Below are 27,672 nucleotides of genomic sequence, written 5' to 3' on the forward strand. Positions count from 1 at the left end.
GCCAAATGGGCCAACGTCCCTACCACAGAAGGAACTTCTTCGGGCCAATCGGCAAATAAAAGACCGTCAAAGAGATCGAAAACTACTGAGTCGGTTGAACCCGAAACTCCAACGTCCGACGCTCAAAACACGACTTAAACGATGGTGATCCGTTATTCACTGGGAGGAAGGGGAAGATGAGCCAACGGAAGAGCTAGCACGACCACTCGGTAGAAGAAGCTGTGCAAGATCGAGGAGGCCGAAGTCATCATCTGTGGAATCCAACTTAACTAATGCCTTTTCGGAGATGAACCAACGTCTTCAAGACATACACGACCTCGGGGCTCAACGTATGCAAGAGAACTGGGAAGTTACCAAGATTACGCGTGATAGACAATGGGAAAACGACTTTGCATTCTACTCGAAACTGCACAACCACTTAACCGGCAAAGCGTTGCAAATGGCAATACAACAAACGGAGCGATTTTTAATTTAATGAACTGGCTTTTCTTACATTTTTAATGGTTTTTAATTTTATAAATTTAGAAATTAATTATAAAAAAATAGAAAATTAATAAATGAGTAATGATGGGAACTCCTTCGTTTTGGGTTTGGGGTATGCTTTGGGTTTGGGTTTGGGTTTGGGTTTGGGTTTGGGGAAGTGTTGCAGGAGCCCATGAATGTTTACATGAAAGCTGCTGATTGAATTGGTGACTTACCCAGCATTGGTGACTTACCTATTTTCACTTAGAAAGTCCACACCCATCTAGTGCTCAAGCACCTATTTCTCCAAAATATTCTAAACATACATAGACACAATATATTCATATCAATTAAAAATTGGACCACAAAGATTTGTGTAAGCATAAATTTAAGCAAATCTTCAAGAAAACGAATGTTGTTGTTGGTCTAATTTATTCGCATTAATACACCACAACTTCAATGTTGTTGGTCGCAAGCGATAGTGTGGCATTGTTTCTGTTTGGTATGGTCTTACGCCCCCACCGTAACGTGCGTGTGAGGGGAGGTTGTTTAATAGTAGTTATAATTATAATAATATTAAGGATTAGGATCAAATACAAAGGATCCTAATTGTAAGAAGTGTAAGAAGGATTTATATAGTGACAAGTGTCCAATAACCTAAAAAAACCCACTACACAAAAAAACCCCACTACAAAAAAAAAAAAAACCTTTAAACATCCACCACCACCAAAAACCTAAACCCCCACCCCCCCCCCACCCCACATCACCCATCCTAATTTTTTTTTTTTTTGCCGAGGGGGTGGGGGTTTAGGTTTTTGGGTGGGGGTGGGGGTGGGGGGGGGTGTTTAGTTTTTTTTAGTTTTTTTTTAGGTTTTTGGGGGGTTGGGGGGGGGGGGGGGGTTAGGTTTTTTTAGGTTTTTTTGGGGTGGGGGGGGGGGGTTAGGTTTTTGGGGTTTTTTTGGTGAGGTATAGGTTTTTTTTTGTTTTTTTTGGCGGGGGGGGGGGGGGGTTAGGTTTTTGGGTGGGGGGGTAGGTTTTTGGGTGGTGGTGGGGTGGGGTGGGGGTGGGTGTTTAGGTTTTTTGTGGTGATGTAGTGGGTTTAGTTTTAGGTCATTAGACATTTGTCACTCTATAAATCCTTCTTACACTTCTTACAATTAGAAGGTTTTGTAGAATAACTTGACCCATAATATTAAAATAGTTACATGGATTATTAAAAAAAAAAAAGATTACTATTACTACTAAATTGTCATAACTAGGTTTTACCACCCGCCGCGATGCGGCGGGAGCGTAACACCATGCCAAGTAGCACCAAGACCCCGAGCGCCGCGACAGTAAGATATGGCGACTCGCATCAAAAGGCACTTTAGGATCATCAGCGAAACCAATTACATTACGTTAGTTAATACTTTGGCATACATTGCAAAATTGTTGGTTGTTACAAAAAATAACATTTTATTTGTCATTTTCCTTTAAATTTGAAATCCCCTGTTGACATAATAATTGACATTAAGAAAAGTAATGGTTTCAGTGGAAACTGTAAAGATTAACCATTTACATGTAAACTACAATTACTTAGACTATATGTTATTGGTTTATTTCATGTCAAGAATCTTGTTGGAGATCAAAGTTTGAAAAAAAGGTTAAAACATAATGTTTATATGGTTTTGTGTTCCTAGAATCACACGACACTTGCATAATTAACCAATTTAAGGTTATTAAACACATTCAACCATCTCTGTGTACATATTTATGTTATGTTCTAACTTCATATACATTCATCATAAATTCTAATTATCAACTACAAGTTTGATTCGGTATATTTAAACTTCAATACTTCTTCTTTATATATATATACACTTATGGAGGCAGGTAGATAGGGCTAGTGTCAGAAATATTGGGGGTGGAAGTTCGAATGTTACATGCATGTATGATGATGTTCACATGCTAACAATATGAGACCATGCTTTCACTTTTATTTCTGAATGGGAAGTTATCGATTTACCATTTTAAACTAAGATATTATGAAATATGGAACTCTTTTGTGTGGTACTGGACACCATGAACACTTAAAACCATGATGGATCTTCATAGTATATATTGTATTTTTCATTTCCAAAAGCATAAAATCTCAATGTATAGAGGAATTCAACTCTCTACTCACTTTCAAATAAAAACCAAGCCCATGCCCACATGCTCAAAGACCCCAATTCATATGTAATCGTCATTTTCAGGCCTGCTAGTGAGCAAAAAAGCTTGCAACCCTTAATTCTTTGTAACCCACAACACCATATGAATCAAATCAATACGCAGTTCTATATTCATACTTCCCCTTTCAAGATTTGCATATCCAAAACACAATTTTCAACAAATTTCTTCACAATCCAGACAAACCCATGTGAAAAATAAAAAAATAAACAAAATCCCAGCATACCACACCACCACTGCTACCACCTACACACTACCACCACACAACCATTGCCTTCGCCGTTGCGTTGATTTTGCCTTATTCAGAACTTATAGAAGGCGTTCAAGCCTGTCACCGGACCAACAGGTCCGGCCGCCGTAGCGGTGATCGCCCGCCACCGTGGAGTGTTGTATTCAGAACCCCACACCACCATTGCCACCGCCCGCATACCACCACCACCACACAACCATTGCCGCCGCCATATCGGTGGTTTTGCCATATTCAGAGCCTATAGACGTTCAAGCCTTTAATTGGACCATCAGGTCTGGCCGTTGTAGCCGTGATCAGCCAGCCATTGCGTATGGTTGTATTCAGAAGTCAGAACCCATTTCACTCTAATGGTTGTGTATACAAAACAAAAAATTAGAGGTCCTTTTATTGCAAAAGTTGGGTGGAAAAGCTTGCTTGGAAAAAAAGACACGTAGAAGGAAAGATGATGAATTATAACGTGTATATTCACAGGACTTGACAGCTGGCAACCACTTAAGATAACAAAACCAACAAACAAATCCATGGTATACAATAATACAAATCCATGGTATACAATAATACAAGAGTACAAATGATCAAGCTTAAAAAACAACTCTAATGCATAAACTATGTTGCTAATTCATAATATTAAATTGTGATAACATTAGATTGGACTCAAGTGACTGGGCCTAGCTTGTTAAGATGCTGGACTGGGCCTAACTTATATGTGACTGACGACTCCAACCAGTTATCTTCCCCCTTGGATTGGAGACGACGACGAATGGAGTTCACTTCCGGCGACCATCCCGCCGTTACCGATTCCGACGAACATAAACGACGACATAATTCTATTTTCAAACTCCCGTCAAACTTCACCACTTCCTTCCGTTTCATTGAATTGCTTTCATCTTCTTCCCACCAAATCGAAACGACGTCGGAGAAGAATTTTACTATTCATACCGAGAGGCTGACGTGTAACACCTGTAATTACAGTTTTGATTCACTTCATGATCAGCGGTCTCACTTCAAGTCTGATTTCCATCGATTCAATGTAAGTTCGCTTAACCTAACCTAACTTAATTTAATTAAATGTCATATAGAGACGACTATACAATGCCTGTTACTTTACATGAATTTGTAATTTAGTCCATATATGTGTCAATAAGTGTGTCATGTATGTACTAACCATAGTTGCCGAAGGGTAAGCCTTGGGTACTAACCAATATATGTGTTTATCAAAGTGCAAACCAGGGCACATAGCATAATAAACATACGATTTTTAGGGATTTTACACTTGTTTTAGGGCTATTTCAAACCAGTTTGGCCGGAATTTGTAGATTCTTTTTACCGGAAATAATAGAAATTGGCCGGAACCGCACCGGAATTTTGCTAAAATCTTACCGGAACCTTGCCGGAACGTTACCGGAGCGTCTGAATGGCTGTAAGGCGCTTTCTTTGCAACTCGTCTTGTTTGAGGGCCTAAGTGTGCGCCTGAAGGGCTGTTGACAACATAGGTACTAACCAATTCCTTGACTCAGTTTAGATATATCATATATGTAGATTGTATGTCTCTGTTTTATACCTAAGAAGCCTGAATCAATCTTCATACAGATTATAGTTTTTGTTGAAGAGATGATGTAATATAGAGGCTTCTGATAAGAATAAACAACTATAAAGATAGATTAGTCAACGTTTGAGAATCCCACGGTTTAACTTGAACAGGTAAACCAACTCTCTTAGTGATATATAATCATTGGTTTAATATTAAGCATAATAACATTACAACTCTAAAGACATAAGCCCGTCCGTACATATAGAGTTTTAAAACAAGAATCTATACCATAATGTTTATAGGACTCTCAGTCTTTGACTTATCTCATAATAATAAAGCTAATATATATCTGCTAATAACAAACAATTATATAATAATAACTCAAGTCATATAAGTTTGTTACCGAAAGCAGCCTTAGTTTTTTTTTTATTTTTGCTTGAATGTTGAGGAATACTATGGGAGTTGGGTGGCTAATTATTTAGTGTAATATTTGTGTTTCACAATTTACTTTTTCTTTCTCAGATAAAGCTAAGTATTGCAGGGAAGGATGCTATCAAGGAGGATGATCATGATATTATATGTACGGGATTGTTGGTGAGTACAAAACAGAAGTTTCTATACGTCTGCCAAATGGAGAATCAATTTCATTCTGGAAGTGCTTGCTTTTAGGTGACGATGAGAAAATTCGCTTTGAACATGATTTATCTGGACCCATAAAGGATGACGATACACCGTTTGTGACAGTGAGGGAAGTGATTGAGAAACTGCTCAATGTGATCAACGAGCCTAGAAACAATACATGTTTGAGAGTTATCTTGCTTGCTAGCGCTGGTCATTTTGCTGGCTGTGTCTTTGATGGAAACACTGTTGTCACCCACAAAACATTCCACAGGTTCGTCACTTTTTAACTAGTATAATACCCATGCGTCGCTCAGGACGTCTCCTTCTAAATATAGTAATAATACTATGGTATACTTACACATTAAGGAAAATGTATTAAATTAGGTATAAAACTTAAAAGTAAGTAATATCAAATTAACAATCAATGAAAGTAAACCATAGTAGTATAGTATAATATCATATTGATCAAAATGTGTAAAACTAATACTATGAGAGAACTTTTGGATGATTTCTGGTTATCTGACCAGTTTGAGATGAAAACACAAACCAAATCAATACATCTTGACATTCATAAACACCACCATAAAAAAAAAAAAAAAAAAAAAAAAAAAAAAAAAAAAAAACTTAGGTAGGAATCTATGAACTGGTAGAACGAATGATATTTTTTCATGCTTTATGATAGACGAACAAGTCCTCCTTCATTGTCACCGTTCTTATGATATTTAGTGTGCACAAGATAAAATAATATGGTATCAGGACAATAGGCTCTAATATGCAGTTTTAGTCTTATTAGTTTCACTTCTGCTAGAAGGTCTCTGTTACATGACTTAACTGCTCTGTTGCTTTCAAGCTAAATACGGTCAGTTGGGCAAAATGCTAAAAATGCTACCTTTCTTCACGTAGATATGTAGTAAGGGCAAAAGCTGGTAAGAAGCAATCGGCAGAAGATGCTGGTGGCAATATTGCACATTCTGCAGGAGCTTCAATTCGACGGCACAATGAACTTGCTTTAACCAAGGCATGTTTTAACATACTTTTTTTGAAGCTCAACGGTTATATAAAATATTGACACAAATCTCCACTGAACCAGATGAAGAAATATCACCTGTTATCAAAGAAGATTCAACAAGTACACTTGTCACAGAAAACACGAATAATAACCTGGAAATTGCGAATCTTTCAGAAGATGATCTTGTTAAAAATGTGCAAAGAGTGCATCTGTCATTGCCTTTACATGAAGCAGCAAAAGCTGGAAATGCAGAGAAAGTTCTGGAACTACTATAACAAGGTTCTGATCCTTGTGTTATAGATGAAAGGGGACGGACTGCTTATAGGCTTGCAGCTGTAAAGAAGTAAGGAATACGTTTAGACGTTTCATGGCGTTGAACGCGGATACGTGGGATTGGCAAGCTGCCAAAGTTCCCAGCCCGTTAACAAAAGAAATGGAAGAATCTCAGAACGTAAAGCAGGTATCTTTTGCACTGTATAGTTTTGTCTATATTGTTCCTGCCCATTTATATACTTGATTGTGTATAGTAGTCTGAAATCGCCACATTTAGAGTTGGCTAGATGGGTTGGTGGGTGGGTCGCGTAATGGGTCAATGGGCCAGGCTGGTTGGTTTAGGCAGTACACGCTTTATTGTCCCTTTGAAAGGTTTTTGACAGGCCTGGCAAATGGGTCGGGTTGGGTGGGTTTGGGTTGCGGGTCAAAACGGGTTTGGGTCAGAACGGGTTCGGGTCGAAACGGGTCGATTTAAAAAAAGGTAATTTTTGTTCGGGTCAGAACGGGTTTGCTCAGAACGGGTTTCGGGTGACCCATTCCCTTCTAGTTATTTCTTTTTCGACATATTTTAGATAAAGCATGATCCAAGTCTTCCATTTTAAAAGTAAATGGGCTCGTATTGTCGCTGAGATAGCATTATGAGTGTTTCATCTATACGTTGCATGATTTTTTTTCTCTTTTAGGTATCCAGAAGACTATAATATATGAAGTGTTATTGTTGTCCTGTGTTTACTAATACCCAACTTTATATAATTGTTTTTAAGGCGAATAAGGATGCTAAAAGGAAAGCAAGAGCCAAAGAGCTGAAACAGATACACAAAGCTACAAAAAAGAAGGCTAAGGTGTTTATTTTATTTCGTTTTCTTTTTTTCTAACATGAAACGTGATAATGCAATCTTCATTGAAATTATTTATATCCTTTTCAACGGTTTTCAAGAAAATATAGTTCAAAATGACCCGTTTTAATACAAATGGGTTGAAATTGTGACCTTTGGTTATTAAATGATCATTAGTTATCCTTTTGAAGTTTCCCTGTGAAAACCATTACCATACAATTATTTTGATGACTTTGTGAGGATGAAAAAATATTTTAGTACTTTATTGAATAAACTCTTTTCTTAACATATATGATTGGATTTAGGATCAGGAAATCTGACTTTTGTTGACATGACAACACCCCAACGACTGCCAATTGTAGTCATTAAAGTTACATGAAGACGTGACTTTCCCTTTTCAACCAATGCGTTTATACGGATGATTCACTCACTTTAATGAGGTTAGTTACGGAAGCGGAACTCATTTTGGTTTGTTAATAACTTGTAGTTGACGGCTCAGAATCGGTATTGAGGTTGTGATCACTGCATAACAGGTTGCTAGTAGCAAGCAGTGCACTCGTCGTCCTTGCTATGCAACATCAAACCTATTTTTTTTTACCAAAGTCATCATAGCCGGCATACGAACTCGGGACGTAACGGCCGAATATAACCAAACAGAGCCAAAGACAACATCATAGTGTATGGAACTTACCACCGTGAAGAACAAAGCGATCAAAACCTTGATGATAATCAGACCACCATTTTGAAAAAAAAATGAGCGTTATCCTTTACCCAACTTTCTCATCGCTGCTTTCTCTCTATATCAGACTCTCACTGTCACCGACCCAAGAAGACAATGCCGCAACACACACGCCACCAAAGGCGGCCGAACATGACCACTGGCGACGTGTAGGCATGTGTTTCTCTCCATCACATCCACCTACAAAAGCACAAACAGGTTCAAAAACATCGCCATATTTCATATCATAATAAGTTTAATCCATTAATTCAACAATAAAACAGATTTCATATCATAAAACTACAAAATAAACCTGCAACCTTTGGGGTTAGGGATTGAGGTACTCCAAAGGGTGGCGACGGTGTTACCACGCTGCAAAGAACCTGCAACCTCGAACCCGTGAGGTGCCCTGTCCCCTTATGGACCACTATGCATATGTCATGTTTATTCAATTTATATGAGATGCTATTAAATTGATTGTAAAGTGAATGGTCTGACCACTCTAATTAAGATCAGATTTTCAAGTGCATAGATTTTATTAATTGTTTACAGTCTTTTTTAAATGATCTTTATTACTTTATCATATATTTTTGTTAAATCTACAAGTTTTTAATACAATTCAAATTCAGTTTTGTTTTCCTTAACATATTTGGACTAACACATCATGTTTACCATAAACATAATCGAAGCTGATTTGAGATGAACTCAATGATAATTTTACCAAACCAAATTTCTAGTCCAATGTTACTTTGGCGAAACCATTTGTCCATTTGGTTGACCAACATACCATGTCCATCCATTATCCCCATACAAATTTGTATTCAAAGTAATGACCTTATTTAGACATTCAAGGTTTACAACAACAAACAACAAAAAAAGCAACCTACAAACAATATGTTGACAATGACCACACCAAAAAGGCCAAAAAATTTAGTGACAAATCAGCGAACACTTGGTGTGCAACTTTTTATGAACCCAATATTCACAAACATGCAAAACCATTTAAAATCGATCATAGTTAAATCGTGGCATTATGAGAAAATGAAGAAATCTTACCGGTGAAATCAGCGAAGGAGTCGATGCGGCTGAAGGTCCGCCAGAGTCGTGACTGCTATCGTTGGAGGTTGGACGAGGTACTGCGGAGGTTGAACGGAGAAGCCAGAGATCGTACGATGTGAAGGTGGTGGAGAGAAAGGTGATCGGCTTTGAAGTTGGGGACCACCACTGTAAACCAACCATCAAGGATGTCCGTCGTCGCCGCTGCTAGACAGTCGGTCGCCACAACCATCTCCATCTCTCTTGATTCTCCGGCTCCTTGATTGGTTTCTTGAAATGGGATGAACGGCTAGGGTTTCTAATCACCACCGCCATTACATCGCGGGAACCATCACCAGGAGAAAAAGGGGGTTTGGGGAAAGGTGTCCAGCTTTGAGGATTTTATGATATATGAATGAGCAACATGGCAACATTAAAACAAAGGACGTGATGAATCAGCGGGTAAGCACTATTCATTCCCTTCGCTTATTATCATTTAGTTATTATTTAGTAATTAGTAATTGTAAAACTCTCCCCCCTTAAGTTTGTAAATAAATACAACCAACCCTTGTATTTTATAATTTTTGAAAAATTGTATTAGGAAATATCCTTATTTTTTTCTAGTGGTTTATCTACTTGTCATAATTTGAATATTTAGATATACATGTGAATACATAACGATTCTATAAAAAAATCGATTTAAAGAAGGAGATTAAGAAAGACTTGAAGAAATAATTTTTTTCAACTTTGATTTTTATCATAGTTCTTATTCGTTAGTGTTCTTGGTATGTATTCTATCTTCTTCCATAAAATAGTTGTTTTAAAAAAACAAGATGCTCAAAAACTAGACAAAAAGCGAGTGTATGTAACCACTCTTCTCATGGAATATGTTTGTACTTTTTTGGTTCAGTATCAAAGGAACATGCAGCCCTAGAAATTGATTCTATATCAAATGGGTTATAATTGGGTCCACCAAAGGAGTATTAATGTGAAATGGGCTTTTTGGTGGGGGGGGGGGGGGGGGGGAATTAACAATGTTCAAGACTTTGGTGTCATACTGAATTTTTCTATATTATGTATTATATTTACATCCTGAATTTTTCTATGGGTTTATCAACTTTCATCCAAGTTTCATTTTCTTTTATGTGTAGGTGTGCATTTGTTTTTATATTGTAAAAACAAAAAAGACAAATAAAGGGGGTTATTGACTTATTGTATAGTTTCAAACAATCAATCCTCAGAGCATCCCTAATAAGGTGTATTTGAGTGGTTTTAAGGAGGGAGAAAGGTGAGGTGGATGAGAGAGAGTGTGAGGTGGAGAAGAGAAGGTGTAGTGATGTATGTAGTGAAAAACATGTATTTAAGGAGAGAGAAAGGTGTTGTGAGTAGGGGTGTTCAAAACTATCCGTATCCGAAATATCCGATATCCGATATCCGAAAAATCCGATATCCGAAAAATCGGATATCCGAAATTTGGATATCCGAGGATTCGGATAGTGATTTTCAAAATTTTCGGATATTTCGGATATCCGAAATATCCAAAAATTTAATTTTCATTTTTTTCTGATATCCGAATATCCGAAAATATCCGAAGTATCCGAAAATATCCGAAAAATATCCAAAAAAATATCCGAAAACTTATATTTGAATATCCGAAACTATCCAAAATATCCGCTTCCGAATATGAAAAAAAAATAAAAATAAATAAATATTAAATAAAAAGTTGGATTTTCGGATATCTGATTCACTATCCGAATCCGTATTTCGGATACGGATTCGGATAGTGAAATCTGGTATCCGAAATTCCGATATCCGAATTTTGGATATCCGGTTTTGAACACTCCTAGTTGTGAGAGGGAGAGAGAGTGTTGTTTTTAGGTGATGAAATGGGGCAAGAGAGAGAATGTTTGTGATTGGTGGGGCAATGCCATCTTGGCATCATAAAAACATCAAAAAAAACCCCTATTGGGGATGCTCTCACTGTTCGCCCCACTCCGAATTCGTACAGCTCCGTGTCCGACCACCTACACCATGACACATCGGAAAATGTTAGGTGATAGAACATCGTTGTTTCTCTCTGTTCATGAAAATCGAATTAAACGATAGGCACGTACTCGAATGCTCGAATCGATAGGAAATCAATTTCGAAGCGTAATTTAGATCTGTAAATAAATAACGTGGATTGTTGGTTTGTATTCTTCAGATACGGAGATGATTTGCACTGTCGGTGAGGTAACGTTCCGAGCTTCCACCTTCTCCGACACTGCTTTCAAAAACAACCAGTGACCGCCAAGGTCGATGAGATTGAATGTCTATCAATTATTTATGTATAAAATTAAAAATAAAGATTTTTGTAGGGGTGAAATTTGACAGCTTTAAAACTAGTATTCTTAGAAAGGGAGGTATAAAAAGTAAAGAGGAGAGTGCCTTTAGCCAACCCCTTTTTTATATATTGTGGCAAAACAGTGCCACTAAAATTAGTGTGTATATGTAATTATAACTAGTTTTTAACGGCCCAAAAATTGTGCCACATGTAAGGTCTAAAATTTTGAAAGAAACTAACGAGCTTCATTTGACAAAATACCAAACGGGTCAAATAATTCATAAGTAAAATTTCTGCATTTAACTTCATGATAGCTAACGAAATAGTTACAAAAAGAGTTTACAAGCCAAACATTTCATAAACAACTAACATAATCTTTAACTACAAGTTCAACATCTAACAACTACCGGGTTAAGTTACTTACAAAAGACCCGTTTTAACAAAAACCATTTAACAAAAGTTTAAACCATAACTAGTATCTTCGCGGAAGCGTGCATCATGAGTGTGCTCGATCCAAGTAGCGCCATCCCTCAAGTTGCTTTACCTACATATAACCAATCAATTAGATATTTTAATTCATATATTTATACGACATCAAATTACTAATCGAACTACAAGAAAACTTTTTAAACCTTCTTCCGAACATGAATTTCTCAACTTGGCACATTATCCCTTCAACTCATTCAACCCATATCCTTAACATTTTTCGACTTACACTAACTCATTACAAGTATACGGTTTTGACTCTAGGATAATAACATTTCACATTAATACATACTAATAATATTTTGTAAGCAAAGGAACTTACCTTTTTCGTTCTTCGTTTGTGACCCTGATTGGCTTGAGCTTTCTTCCTTTATTCCTACAATCCAAAATCACATTCTTTAATCTATGTCGTTCTTTTCATTCCGTTATTAACAACTTCAAATTAACAATCAACACACTCCCAATTCTAACCAATTAACTTTGGAAATCATTCGATCACCCCATTGAAGCATTTTAACGAACACTTGGCATGTGTACTACTAATCAAGCATAGTGTACAAGTATTATATGCATAACATGGCTAGTTCATATCAATAACTTCAAGAACATCAATTTTTATCAAAACTTCATACAACCTTCATCCTAATTCAAATTCACATAGCAACGACTTAATAAGAACATCATCATACAACATCATTATGCTAATTTACACCAAAATCCCATGTTACATATCACTACCATTCTACTCTAAGTGGGGTTTTCATTTCCAAGATCAATCTAATATATTTTAAGCATTCATCATGTTCAAAAAGGTGATCCTAGTTCATTTATCATACTAATTCATATAAACTCAAGGATTTCTTGAAACCTCAAATATTCAAGATCACCAAAACATAAATTCCTTGTTACCTTATGCTTTAGTAGGACTAGATGATCAAGAATTCATTAACATGCAAGAGTTTTGGCCATGATTAGGGCTTCAATTGTTCAATTTTTGTGAAGATGAGGAGGGTTTCTTTCTCCTTCTTGCTCCTGGCCAGCAAACTAGCACGTATGTGTGTGTGTTGTATGTTTTTAATAATCTAACTTTCATCATTTACACATTCCACCCCTCATATATACATACTTATTTTTAAATGGCCAGAAAATCCTAATTCACATTCTAACTAGGTTCACCTCCTAGTTATTTCTTAAAACATTTTATAGCCATACATATATAAAAACGCATATAATTAAATTGTGGCGTTACACCACAAAAGTCTTTTTTTATTGTGGCAAAAAAATGTGCCACTAAAAGCCTAGCAGATTGAAAAAGTGCCACTAAAAGGCTTTAGCATCAGCGCTTCTAGTGACACTTTTTTTTGTGTGCCGCCCATTCCTACAGGGTCTTTAATGGCACTTTTTTTTTGTTTTTTTGTGGCACTTTTTGTATGTCACTAAATGGTTTTTTTTTTTAGTGTTAGTGTGTGTAGATCTATGTTAATAAACATCAGAGAAGTGTGGAGCTTAGTGTGTGCAGATCTATAATCAAGAGGCGGATGGTTAACTGCTACTTTTTGAAGGTTGTGAACTGGGTGCCATCTAGTTCTATATTGCAATCTGGGAACAAGGAGTATGTTCGGGATCTGATATTGTCCTTGAAGATCAAAACGTTTTCGTCTTGTTGCTTTTATTTCGAGTTTTTAATATGGAAATTAAGATCTCTGTTAGTATTACCACCTGGATAGCTGAAGGTTATGTTAAGCAAAGGACCAGATATTAGCCTTTGAAAGGGGGCCCAAATTGCCGGTGTTATAGTAATGAATAAGGGTAACATTTTGGGCATAAAAGTGGAACCATCAATAAAAAAAATGGGGTCAAACTGATGAGAACTACTGGATCTGTGAGGGAGTGACTTTGGTTGGGTATCATCCATTATTAATGGATTGTATTTTAAAGTGGAAAAGCAAGTGGGCTTGGGTTATGGTTATGATTAAGTATCGGACCCTTAATGGATGCTGGTGGGCTTCAAATGTGGGCAGAAGAAATGAAGTTGCAAATAAGTATGTTTGGGCCATCATGAATTGGGCTACGGTTTATTGGTCAAGCTTGGGTCTGGAATGCAATTTGGGTCTAAATGATTTTGAATGGGCCTAGATATTGGTATTTGAAGAACTTGGGCTATGGAAGACATTGTGATAGTTCGGTGGTTACTATAATTGAATGGACGGATATAAATGGGTTTAATAAAATTCAGATTGTAGAGGTGAAAGTGAGTGGAAGTTGGGCTGTTATTATTTTGGGCCGTAAGTTTTATGGATTGAAGTCGGAAACTTGATGGCATTGATTGAAGGCCTTGTGTATAATATGTTGTTTTTGTTTGTTAGGATGTATTGTGTTAGATTTTGGGTCAAGATAATGGGCCTATGATGGCCGGTTGGTTTTAGATATGGGCTTAGATGTAGGACCTTGTATAGGATTGCCGATAGTCCACTTTGTTTTCTCTTTCAAGTCTAAGATTGATCTTGGGCATATATCCCAAATATAGTTTAGTCTTTGTTGTATTATTTTATTTGTTACTAATAAACGAACTTGAGCCTAAAGAATAGTTTGTTTAATAAACAAGCTCGAGCTTCACTAATTGAGTCCGAGTTGGCGCGTGAGCTTAAACAAACAGAGTATTTATATAATTTGTATCTAATGAATTATATATATAGGGGTGTGTGTATATATATATAGGGGATCGCTAAAATGAAAACCACCTCTAGTTGTAAGAACCATGAGAACCACTTTCTGGCCCTTAGATCAACTAGATGGATGGATGTGATTAAAAGTAGTAAATATTAATATTAAAAGTTTTTTGTCTTATTATGTCTTTAATATTATAATCCAAAAGGGTATTTAAGTAAAATCACTCTATTTTGTCTTTTTATATATATTAATTTTAAATTACCTTTTTTGTCCTATTCGTTAATTAGTTTTTTGACTTAATTATTTTTTATTTATAAACGGATTTTTTTTTGTAAAACAATTTTTTTAAATCAAAATTTTATTATAACTTTTTTAATTTTTAAGATTTTTACGCCCAGCCTTTTCACGTCTCGTTTTTTTGATGCGCCGTTTTTTCGCCCGGATTTTCACGCGTCGTTTTTTCAACGCGCCGTTTTTACGTTTTACGCCCCGGTTTTTTACGTTAACGTTATTTACGTTTTACGCGCCGGTTTTTTGCGTTTTACGCCCCGGTTTTTTACATTAACGTTATTTACGTTTTATGCGCCGGTTTTTGCGTTTTACGTCCCGGTTTTTTACGTCAATGTTTTTTGCGTTTTACGCGACGGTTTTTTACGTTAACGTTTTTTACGTTTTACGTGCCGATTTTTTACGTTAACGTTATTTACGTTTTACGCGCAAGTTTTTTGCATTTTACGTCCCGTTTTTTTACGTTTTACGCGCCGGTTTTTTACGTTTTACGCGCCGTTTTTTTACGTTAACGTTATTTACGCCGGTTTTTTGCGTTTAACGCCCCGGTGTTTTACGTTCTACGTAAAACTTTTACGCTCCGTTTTTTCACGCCGTTTTTACGACCAGGTTTTTAAGTGTCGTTTTTTATGCACGTTTTTACGCACGTTTTTTGCCGCGCCCTTTTTACGTTATGTTTTTACAAGCCGTTTTTTCGCCCCATTTTTCCGTCCCGTTTTTACGCGCCGTTTTAGCGTCCCGTTTTTACGCGCCGTTTTTAGGGCCTGTTTTACGCGCCGTTTTTTTACGCCCTGTTTTTTCCACGCCGTTTTTTGGGATCGGGTTTTTACGTGCCGGTTTTTATTCCCGGTTTTACGCACGCCGTGTTTTACGTCCCGTTTTTACGCGCCGTTTTTTGCCCCATTTTTTTACGCCGTTTTTTACGCCCCCGTTTTTTACGTGCGTTTTTTACGACCCGTTAAACGCCCCGTTTTTTAAACTTTTTACGTTTTAAGTTTTACGTTAAACTTTTTACGTTTTACGTAAAACTTTTTACGTTTTACGCTTAACGTTTTACGTTTTTACGTTTTTACGTTTTTACGTTTTACGTAAAACTTTTTACATTTTACGTTTTACGTAAAACTTTTTACGTTTTACGTAAAACTTTTTACGTTTAACGTTTTTACGTTTTAAGTTTTACGGTTTTACGTTTTACGTTAAAAAGTTTACGGTTTTACGTTAAAAAGTTTACGGTTTAACTTTTTTTTTTCACAAAAACTTTTTTACGCAAAACGAACACACCGATTAATCGTAAACTTGGTAGGTGTCTCAGATAGATTTTTATCATCATCGACTAAGGGGAAAAATATAAAAAACCAACAACATCAAAACAATGTGTAACTAAAAAAACAGGGTTTGGCACAGATTTTCCGATAATCAGAGGCTGCATCAGCGCCAATCAGGCACCATCGGCGCCACAGGCACCATCGGCACCACCGTCACCCACCACTGCCGCCACACCACCAAACCCACTGCCGCCGCCACCAACCCCCAACGTTATAAACAACCAACACCGTCACTGAGTCTAAGACGACTCAAGCCTGCTTAACAAAACCAAAAAGAATATAAAAAAACTTGAATTAAAAAAACAATCGCTATTAAAACAATTATCATCATTGCCTTAAAATATCAAAATGACAGCTAATCAACTTCTGTCTCGTTTCTCTAACCTAGGGTTTTTATTTTCATCAAATTAAAAAAATAAACAAATCATTCTAACTAAATCTGATAGTAACAACATAATTCCCAATCAACAACAAAAGCTTTACATAAAACATACAAGATATTGCATCAAAAAGATCAACGGTGCAGCGAGTTCTTAATCCAGATGAAGAACAATAAACAGATTAAACAAATTGAATACCTTGTTGAATTGGGAGAACTGATCACCGCCACCGTCTCTGTCTCTCTCTTCGCTTGACGTCAGAAGCTCACCGCCACCGCCGCCGTGGCGGCGGCGCCGATCGTTTCAGATTCCTCCCGTGTTTTGACCTGACCAGAAATGAGAGGGAGACACCGCGTGCTCGGAAAAAAATAGGGAGGAGGTGGTTGTAGGGTGAGGTTGTCGGTGACCGGGGAGAAGGAGGATGGTGGTGTGTGACGGAGAAGTCGCCGGTGAACGGAAACGAGGTAGCTCGATGGGTTTTTGGGGGTTCGCCGAAGGTGCTGGGCGCCGGAGTACCGGCTGACATCCGGCTGCGGTCACCGGTGAGATGAGGGAGGAAGCATAGGTGTGTTTTGAATTTGAAGTTCTTGCTGCTGAGTATGTGTGTGTTTGGTTATGAGAGAGACAAAGACGTAGAGATATGGGTTTCAAAAATTAAAATTAGATATGAGGTTTAAAAAAGGTGGAGAGAGAGATAGAGTCTGAACATAATAAATGAAGAGAGAGACAGGAAAATGACATTTTGAGTAAAAGACCAAAATAACCTTTTAGTTGGCATAATCTGATTGGTTAATAGTGGTTCTCGCGGTTCTTACAACTGGGAGTGGTTTTTATTTTAGTGGCTCCCTATATATATATATATATATATATATATATATATATATATATATATATATATATATATATATATATATATATGGGAAGGATGTATAGAAAACCCACTTTAATTGAGAAAACCCGGGAAACTCAAAGCTCCCGATGTTTTTTTTTCTTGAAAAAATTTACACATGTTATATACATGTTTTTAAGGGTTTTGGGCGAAAAAAATCAAAAAAGCGCCGAGTAGATATTTTAAAAAAAAATAAACAAGTTTTGGTGTAACACATGTTACATTCATCTGACATATTTGTAACATGTGTTACACCAAAACTTGTTTATTTTTTAAAAAAATATCTACTCGGCGCTTTTTTGATTTTTTTTGCCCAAAACCCTTAAAAACATGTATATAACATGTGTAAATTTTTTCAAGAAAAAAAAACATCGGGAGCTTTGAGTTTCCCGGGTTTTCTCAATTAAAGTGGGTTTTCTATAGATACTTACACTATATATATATATATATATATATGTATATATATATATATGTATATATATACATATACATATATATATGTATATATATACATATATATATATATATACATATATATATATACATATATATATATATACATATATATATGTATATATATATATATATGGAGCCGCTAAAATAGAAACCACATCCAGTTATAAGAACCACGAGAACCACTGTCAACCAATCAGATTATGCCAACTAAAAGGGTGTTTTGGTCTTTTTCCCCAAATGTCTAATCCCTCATTATCTCTCTTCATTAATACCACCAGACACCTTCTCTCTCTAATATTCAAAAGTCTGTCATTCTCTCTCTAAAATCAAAACATCTCTCTTCTCTCATACCCACCCAAATCAAGAACAATGTTTTGATCGGGGGTGATTAATACCATATGATGTCAAGTTTTTCTTCATCAAACACCCACAACAAAGAAACATCAGCGGTTTGGGTGATGCGGTGGGGTTAACGGCGGTGGCGAAGGCGGTGGAAGACGGTGGTGTGGAGGCGAAGGTGGTAGAACAGGTTGATGGTGGTCGCCGGAGCTGAGAAGGTTGGTATGAGAACGACGGTCGTCGACGGTGAACGATGGCCATCGGAAAAGATGACCGGAGCTCAGAAGGATGCTGATGTTTGATGAATGACCGTCAGTGATACGGTGATGGTGAGTATGGGCAACATTGGATTGTTTTCCCACACAAATACCCATTTTTTAATTGACGATCTTCTGCAACTGAAATTGTTGGGTTAATAATATGATTGTTGGGGTGGCTGTCGGTCTTCTTTTTGAGTTAATTAATAAGTCAAATGGTAGGAATTTTGGCTTTAGGGAAATAAATGGTAGGATTTTTGAATGTTTGAATGATTTTTGAATGTTTGAATCTTTGATGTTTTGCTGAAGCTTTTTGAATGTCTTGCTGGTGCTTTTTTGAATCTTTGATGATAGGGTTTTGATTTTTTGGCAGTTAATATGTGTTTCTCTCTCCATTAAAAATGGTGGGTGTTTGATCTGTGTTCTTGATTCTATGGTGATTTTGAACAGTAAATTATGTGGGTTTGATGTGTTGAATCTGATGAATTTTTTTATATGTTGGGGATTTTGATATGTGTTCTTTGAATACGTGGGTTTTGATACGATCGATTGGGTGGCGATGATGCAAAAAAAAAAACGTAGATTTTGATGACGATGGCGCGGCAAGGACGGCGGAGGGTAGGTTTTTGAACCTGCAACCCCACTTTGCAGCCTTTTTTATTATCGGAAAATCTGAGCCAAACCCCGTTTTTTTCGAGATACACTTTATTTTGATGCTGTTGGTTTTTTATATTTTTTTCCCTAGTCGATGACGATAACAATCTATCTGAGACACCTACCGAGTTTGCGTTTTATGGGTGCGTTCGTGTTGCGTCAAAAAGTTTTTGTAAAAAAAAAAGTTTAACCGTAAATTTTAACGTAAAACATAAAAAGTTTAACATAAAATGTAAAAAGAAGAAAGCTCAAAGATACTTGAGTACCTCTACTCGGGAATCTGTCCCTCATGCTCCAGTTCAAGAACCACCGGCAGTCTCTTCGACCCCTGAGACTCAGACTGTATCTCCTCAGGCTGTTCCTCAAAGATCAATGGCTGCTGCAATTAGAGCAACAACTTCTCAGCCGAGCGGTGAACGTCAGAGGATCTTTTTGGAAATGACTCAAGAGGAGAAGAATAACTTTTTATTCTCTCATCTTGAAGCAGCGGCGGATCGTATTCAAAGACAAACGGATTTTATTAGGATCACGAAAAATGATCAGATCTCTAATCAGGTGGACATAGATAAGTTGAAATCCACGTTGGCGAACAACAAGCTGTAATCCAACGCCAACAAGCTATGATTGATCAACTCAAGGCTGAAAATGTCCGTTTAAGAGCTGCAGACGAGGAAAGACAAAGAAGTAGCTCAGTACTTCAAAAGCTGGCGGAAGATCTGAGAAGTAAATGTGATGTCATGAGAGAGTGGTACGACTCGCGGAATACCACAATTCTTGAAGGGGCTAAGAAGATAAATGCTAGCTACGAGTTCCTTCGAAAGCGGGTTGCTACTCTGTGGGAAGACAGGTGTAAACAACAAGAGATTATGCAGAAGAAGGATGAGGATCCAGAAGATCAAGGATACCCAGATACTTCTGCTACATCACAGCAGCCCCCAGCCGCTACATCCCTTGCAAAAGTCATTTATCAGCCGTCAGTGGTAGGATCATCTCAAGGAACGTCCGGCGGAGCAGTTGCTGAAGAACAATTGCTTGAAGCCTTGGCCGGTACATCCTCTGTTCCCAGTTCAGCTGATCTGGCATTGTAAGTTGTCCATCCGGTTACCGGAGAATTTCTTGAGGAAGGTGAAATTGTTGAAGATCTCTCACATCAGCAGTTGATTACTTTGAAAGCAATGCGAGATGATGATGAGATTGAGAAGATGCCAAGTGAGCCGGAATCTACTTTTGAGAACATCGATGAAATCGTCTTCGAGGGAGATGTGAAGAAGTCATCGTATGTCAGACAAGATGGTACTGAGTTCGCCTCGTTTGATGAAGACTGGTTGAAAGACAATGTAGAGGATATTGATGAACATCTAAAGAACCGCGATACATCAGAAAATGCCACAGATGCGTTCTCTGTGTGGCGCCAACGGTTCTTGTCTAGGGTTTCTAAGCCTGTGCCAGAGGCTACTCAGGTTGACTACTTATAGCTCGAAAAGGCTAAGCCTAGTGGGAGAATCCTTTGTTGGATGTTCGTGAAGGAGATACATTGTGTCGTAATTAAGTGGGAGTTTGGGATTCAGTACTTTCGATCGCTGTTGAGCATTTTATCTTTGCCGTTCTATGATGTGGTAGCACTAACAAAGATTGAGCTCATAAATCGCTCAAACTTTGAAGGTGCATCTTTATTTGCGCGATTGATCAAGATGAACAAGAAGTCAGGGTGGAAGGACAAGTCTTACAAGCCACAGTTCCCCAGGTACCAACACTTGATCCAGCAACCAACACTACTAGATACAAGCTTGTTTACGAGCCGGGGAAAGTGGTAGACAAGATTCCTTTGATGCCAATGAAACAAGACTTTCTTGGTGATATGCGTTTATGGTGCTATGATTCCGACACTCATGAAGCAGTTATCGTGTTTAATGGTGATAAAGAGAATTTCAGGATGTTGGATCCAATGTGGATAGTCAATATGTCAGCATCCGACATCAACAAGTTGTACCGGCATGACATTTTCTATGAAGACAAGGACGCACATCAGGCGTTAAAGTTTCAGCGCGTCGCTTGCTTCTGTTACTACAGGGGAATTCATTCGGGCAGTTCGTGGTCCGAACGACACTGAAGAAGGAAGATATAAAGACCAAAGACGAGTAACAGACAAGGGGGAGTTTGTTGATACATTTTTGTGTCTGTCACTAGTCTTGTAATTTACGTTGTATTTTGTGTGGTCTTTTATCGCTAATCGAGTCTGTATTTGCCGTCGACCAAGTCGGATATCCTCCTATCCGATTGTGTCTGACTTGTTTGTCTCCTTTTGGTATGTAATGATATATGAATGATGCATGTTGCATGTAAGGGTAATTCTGTCCATTTGTAAGTGTTTGTTTGTTGCCTTTTTGTTTGTTGTATGTTTGCTGCAAACAGTTCAAGTTTTGCAGCCTTCGACGAAACAGGTTTGTTTCGTCGAACACATGTCGACGAAACAGACCTGGATATGGTTGATTCTGTTTCGTCAAGGTCAACGACGAAACAGATGTGTTTCATCGTCGTTTGATGGGCTTATTCTTGGGCCCTGCTCCGTTTCGTCGGCCCAAGATGTGATTCGTCGATAGTCTTAGCCCAGCTACTATATAAAGGCACAGATAGTCACATTTTCAACTAGAGATGAGAGAATACCCTTAAGGTTACTTGTGTAAACTGTGTTTGTATCAGTTGTGCATTCTCATCCAGTTAATCAAACGATTGTGTTTCGTTGGTTAACCACTGTTCTTGTGTTGTTCTATGTTTGGTTTGGCTTAGTTAAGTGGATTCCGAACACTTAACTTTGTTTGTTATAAACAAGGGTTTGGTAGTGAAAATCGATCCTCCCATTTAGGGACCTACAACACTACCTAATAACTATATCTCAAAATGCTAAAATATCTGAAAAAAAAGTGTTTTCGGACAATTACTAAATATATTTCAAAACATGCCAAAGTGATTGTGGTTTGTTTTATATTAGTATTGTGGTAAAATGATCTAAGACTAACATCTGCAACATGATAAAGTTGTTAGACAAGTATAGTTAATTAGATAAGCTAGATATAATACAAAATTATGTTACTTATTTAGATTAGATATTAGTTAGGGTTATATGTTTTATTTTATTTAGTATTGGGGGGCGGTTATCATATGTGAACCCCGAATACATACATATACATTCAGATGTATTATTTACGTTTTCATCAATTCATTTTATGACCAAACAGATCTGGCAGAAACCCTAATCCAATTCGTATAATTCAAGGAATTCCAACATAGTGGTATCAGAGCCACAACGATCCGACATCATTTCAATCCAAACAACTGTATTCACGTAGAATCAAACGAAGATGAATCAAACACAGGGGATTCAAACCCAAATTCCTAAACTTACTGGACAGAATTATTACCACTTGCATATTCAAATGAAAGTGTTACTCGAATCACAAGAATTATGGAGCATCTTTGAAGATGGATATCAAGAGTTGGGAAATAATCCAACAAATGAAGCCACTGCATCATACCGTGAGTCAACTAAAAAGGATAAACGTGCGTTGCACATATTATTTCAATCAGTAAATGATACCGTATTCGAGAGGATCGCTATGGCAAATTCATCAAAGGAGGCCTGGAATATTCTATACAAATCGTACAGAGGAGAAAATCGGGTAAAAACTGTAAGACTTCAAACTCTTAGATGTGAATTTGATGCGTTGAATATGAAAGATGGGGAATCCGTTGAAGAATATTTCAATAGAATAACCCTAATAGTGAATCAATTAAGAATGAATGAAGGAAAGCTCAGTGAAAAACGAATTGTAGAAAAGATTCTACGTAGTATGACTCGAAATTTTGAGTCTGTTGTAATCCCTATAGAGGAAACTAGAATCTAGAAGATATTTCCATCGAAGAGTTAATGGGAATCCTGCAATCCCATGAGTTACGAATGAAAAGATATGAAGATCCTCCGATTGAACATGCATTTCAAATTCAAAATACTAATCAAGATAGATTTCGACAAAATCGAAACATTGGAGTAGGAAGAGGACGTGGCAGATATAGGGATCGATATTTAAGTTCCATTAGATGCTACAACTGTCAAAAACTAGGCCACACCGCCAAGTTTTGCAAACAGAAGGAGGAAAATGGAAGTGCGGACAATATGTTGATTCATCAAGAACATGAACCGGATGGAAAGGAAACGGATGACTCAATGTTTATGATTCTGAATGTAGAAGAGACAGTTAAAGATGATCACTGGTATTTAGACAGTGGTTGTAGCAACCACATGACAGGAAACCGAGACTTGTTCATAAAGTTGGATAAGTCATTAAGAAAGGATGTACGAACGGGTGATGACAAGAAGTTAGAAGTTTTAGGCAGTGGGGAAGTCATGATTACAATACAGGGGCGAAGCAAAAGGATACTAAACGTGTTTTATGTCAAAGGTTTAAGACACAATCTTCTGAGCGTGGGACAACTCATAAAAAAGGGGTTACATGGTCAAGTTTCAAAAGGATAAATGCATTATAAAGGATGCTAGCAATGAAACCTTGGGTATCATAAGGATGACAAACAACAAAATGTTTCCTCTCAATCCTGAAAAGTATTTAACACTAGCATTAACCATGACTACTAAGGAAACCTCTACACTCTGGTATAAGAGGTATGGACATGTAAATCTAGATACTCTAGCAGAAATGGGAAATAAAGACTTAGTATATGAGTCGCCCAAGATTTCGAGAGATATAAGTATAGGTGAAGGATGTGTATCAGGCAAGCAAGCGAGGAAAGTTTTTCCGAACAAAGCCAAGTGGCAAGCAACTAAACCACTTCAACTTATTCACTCAGACATATGTGGTCCGAGGAGAACGGAGTCCATCGGTGGATGCAGGTACTTTATCACCTTCATTGACGACTACTCTAGAAAAACTTGGGTTTATTTTCTTAAACTCAAGTCTGAGGCCTTGAATTATTTTAAATTTTTCAAAGCATTAACTGAGAATCAATCGGATCACATGATAAAAACGTTAAGAAGAGATCGTGGAGGGGAATATTGTGGAAAAGTATTTCAAGAATATTTGAAAGAAAATGGGATTCATTATCAACTCACCAACAGTTATACACCCCAACAAAATGGGGTAGCGGAAAGGAAAAATAGAACGCTAATGGAGTTAAGTCGAAGTATGTTAAGCATGAAGAGATTGCCAAACAAATTCTGGGCAGAAGCAATAGCTTGCACCACATATATACTGAATCGAACAGTTACAAAGACTAGACCGAATACAACTTCGTTTGAAACATGGAATGGAAGAAAACCTAATGTAGAGCACTTCAAAGTTTTCGGTAGTGTAGCCTATGTCCACATACCCAAACAGCAGTGGAATAAATTGGATGATAAAACGGAGAAGATGATATTTGTTGGGTACAGTGAGAATAGTAAAGGATACAAGCTATTTAATCCTTTAACTAACAAGATTACTATAAGCAGAGATGTAATCTTTGATGAAAATAAAAGGTGGGTCATTAACAATGAATCAACCGAAACTCCGTACATAATAATAGAGGATAATGCAGGATCAACAAGTCAAAGTGTAAATGATCAGGATTCTTCCGATAACCATCATGAATCTGATCCTGTTCAACATGAAAATATGACAGACAATGTAGAAGCGAACTCTGGGTTAACTGATTCTCGACAGACACAACAACATCAAGACGAAAGTGAGGTAAATTCTGCATCATGTCAAAATCAGCGTGACGAAGAAACCTCCTCCACTGACTCCGAAAATGAAATGATTCGTACAAGAAATATTAACAGTATTTATAGAGACACAAGGGCTCTAACCAATGAAGAAGTACTACGAAAGTATAATGAAAATCAAGTGATTAACTTCGTACTTTATGCTAGTGCTAATCCTACCACCTATGAGGAAGCTAGTAAAGATATGAGATGGATTGATGCAATGGATAAGGAAATGGAATCAATTTACAAAAATCAAACCTAGGATCTGGTTGATCCTCCAAGAAATCAGAAACCTATAGGGGTTAAATGGATCTACAAGACAAAGTATGATGAGAAAGGAGATGTAGATAAATACAAAGCAAGGTTGGTGGTAAAAGGGTATAAACAAAAATTCGGGATCGATTATCAAGAGGTATTTGTACCTGTGATTAGATTCGAGACAGTGTGTTTAGTACTGGCACTCGCGGCTCAAAATGACTGGTATCTTCATCAAATGGACGTAAAAATTGCATTCTTGAATGGAAAACTAAAGGAACAAGTCTATATAGACCAACCACAAGGATACATCAAACCAGGAGAGGAAACTAAGGTATGTCATCTCAAACGAGCTCTGTATGGTTTAAAACAGGCACCCAGAGCTTGGTATAGCAGAATAGATATGTACTTCATACACCAAGAGTTTAGGAAATGCACACATGAGCATACCTTATACATTAAAGACACCAAAGAAGGAAAATTGGTGATATGTTTATATGTAGACGATTTAATCATAGCTAGTAATTCTATGAAGTTAATTTCTGAATTCAAAGATGAAATGAAAAAGGAATTTGAGATGACTGATATGGGAAAACTGCATTATTTTCTTGGCATCGAAGTTTCATATGAAGATGGCAATATAATCTTATCTCAAAAGAAATACATGAGGAATTTACTTGAAAAATTACAGAATGACTCAGTGCAATACTGTTTCAACACCGATGAAATACGGGATAAAATTGTCAAAGGATGATTCGGAAGAGTTCGTAGATGAAAGTGTGTATAGAAGTCTTGTAGGAAGTCTAATGTATTTGACAAACACAAGACCGTACATTATGTTCGCAGTGAGTAAAATAAGTAGATTTATGGAAACTCCTAAAAGAAGTCACTGGGAGGCAGCTAAACGCGTACTCAAATATGTTAAAGGAACTCTTGATTAAAGAATTACATACTCCAAGGGTGGAAAACAGAAACTAGTTGGTTTTAGTGATAGTCAATATGCAGGAAATGTGGATGACAGCAAAAGTACATCAGGGTATATTTTCCACCTAGGATCTGGACCCATATCTTGGCAATCAAAGAAACAAAAGGTAGTTGCACTCTCTTCAACGGAGGCAGAATATATGGCACTAACCCTAGCCGGATGTCAAGCAATATGGTTAAAAGGAATTCTAGATGAATTGCAAGGAAAGGACAATTATCCAATACCTATCCACTGTGATAATAAGTCCACTATATGTCTGGCAAGAGATCCGGTATATCATGGTAAGAGCAAGCATATACGAGTCAAATATCACTTCATAAGAGACCTGATCAAAATAGAAGATGTAACAATACTGTTCTGTGCAACCAAAGATCAGTTGGCCGATATCATGACTAAGGCACTACAACCGAAGGATTTTCTACGTTTAAAGACTCTACTACACATGATGCTCCGATGATCTAGCTTACGGGAGGGTGTTAGACAAGTATAGTTAATTATATAAGCTAGATATAATACAAGATTATGTTACTTATTTAGATTAGATATTAGTTAGGGTTATATGTTTTATTTTATTTAGTATTGGGGGGCGGTTATCATATGTGAACCCCGGATACATACATATACATTCAGATGTATCATTTACATTTTCATCAATTCATTTTATGAACAAAACAGATCTGGCAGAAACCCTAATCCAATTCGTATAATTCAAGGAATTCCAACAAAAGCAAGGGAAGAAAAGTTCAGGGGGCTTATGGTATCAAGAAGTTAGATTCTGGACCCATTTTCAGTATGTTCACTTTACCTCTCTATGTTTTGTTATAGTTTGTATGCTTATAAATATAAAAACTATGTTCAAGTATGGTCTCCATTTTCATAGGATTCTGTCTGTAGTTTCTCATTCAAATCTGTACTTATTTTGCCCTCAAATTTGTCGTGACATCTTTGAACATTGACTTTTTTTTTTGTTCGAATGGCTAATTTATTTTTTTATGCAAATAATTATAAATTATTCCTTTATGCTTAGATATAAACCTCAGACCTTCCTTTTAAGAGTAAGAGACATGTGCTTCTACCAGCTCTAGCTAACTCCACATTAATGAACACTAACATTATTTGTGGCAGCCACCATAAACGCCATCACCCTTGATTTCTTAAAGTAGAAGAAATATGTGTTTTAGTTTTATCTTTTTTGATTGCTATACTTAGTGTCGACACCGTACCAATACAGTAAAGAATTGAACCAATACCACTAACCGGAGCTGCAACGAGCAGGGGAATTTATCTACATAGTATTTGGTGTTGCTCAAAAAACAATGAACCTAAGATTAAATTATAGAATAAAGTACAATTTCCGTCCCGGTAGTTTACTCCTAATCGCCCGTTCAGCCCCTGTTTGCCAAAATCAATCATTCTCATCCCTGTGGTTGTCATTTTGAATCGATAACGTCCCTCCTAACAGAATTTGCTGGTTTAGACGGCTCCTATCTGAATGCTTTTCCAAGCCCAGTTGGGTTTTTCACCTCTGTGAGTATGTGACCCTGGTAATATCTTAACTTGGGCCTAAGTGACTTGTTTAAGAAGCTGGACTTGGCCCAACTTAATGAGCAATGTCCAATTTAGATGTATGTGTGTGTCTCTGTTTTGAACCTAAGAAATTCAAATTG

The 27,672-nt window shown here is 37.1% G+C and overlaps 1 pseudogene; it reads left to right on the forward strand.

Annotated features, from left to right (window-relative positions):
• The first annotated feature begins 3,676 nt into the window (after positions 1–3,676).
• On the forward strand, positions 3,677–7,326 carry LOC110900292 (annotated as a pseudogene).
• Positions 7,327–27,672: the final 20,346 nt, after the last annotated feature.

The sequence above is a fragment of the Helianthus annuus genome, chromosome 13 (assembly GCF_002127325.2).
Source record: "Helianthus annuus cultivar XRQ/B chromosome 13, HanXRQr2.0-SUNRISE, whole genome shotgun sequence".
In the NCBI taxonomy this organism is placed as follows: domain Eukaryota; kingdom Viridiplantae; phylum Streptophyta; class Magnoliopsida; order Asterales; family Asteraceae; genus Helianthus; species Helianthus annuus.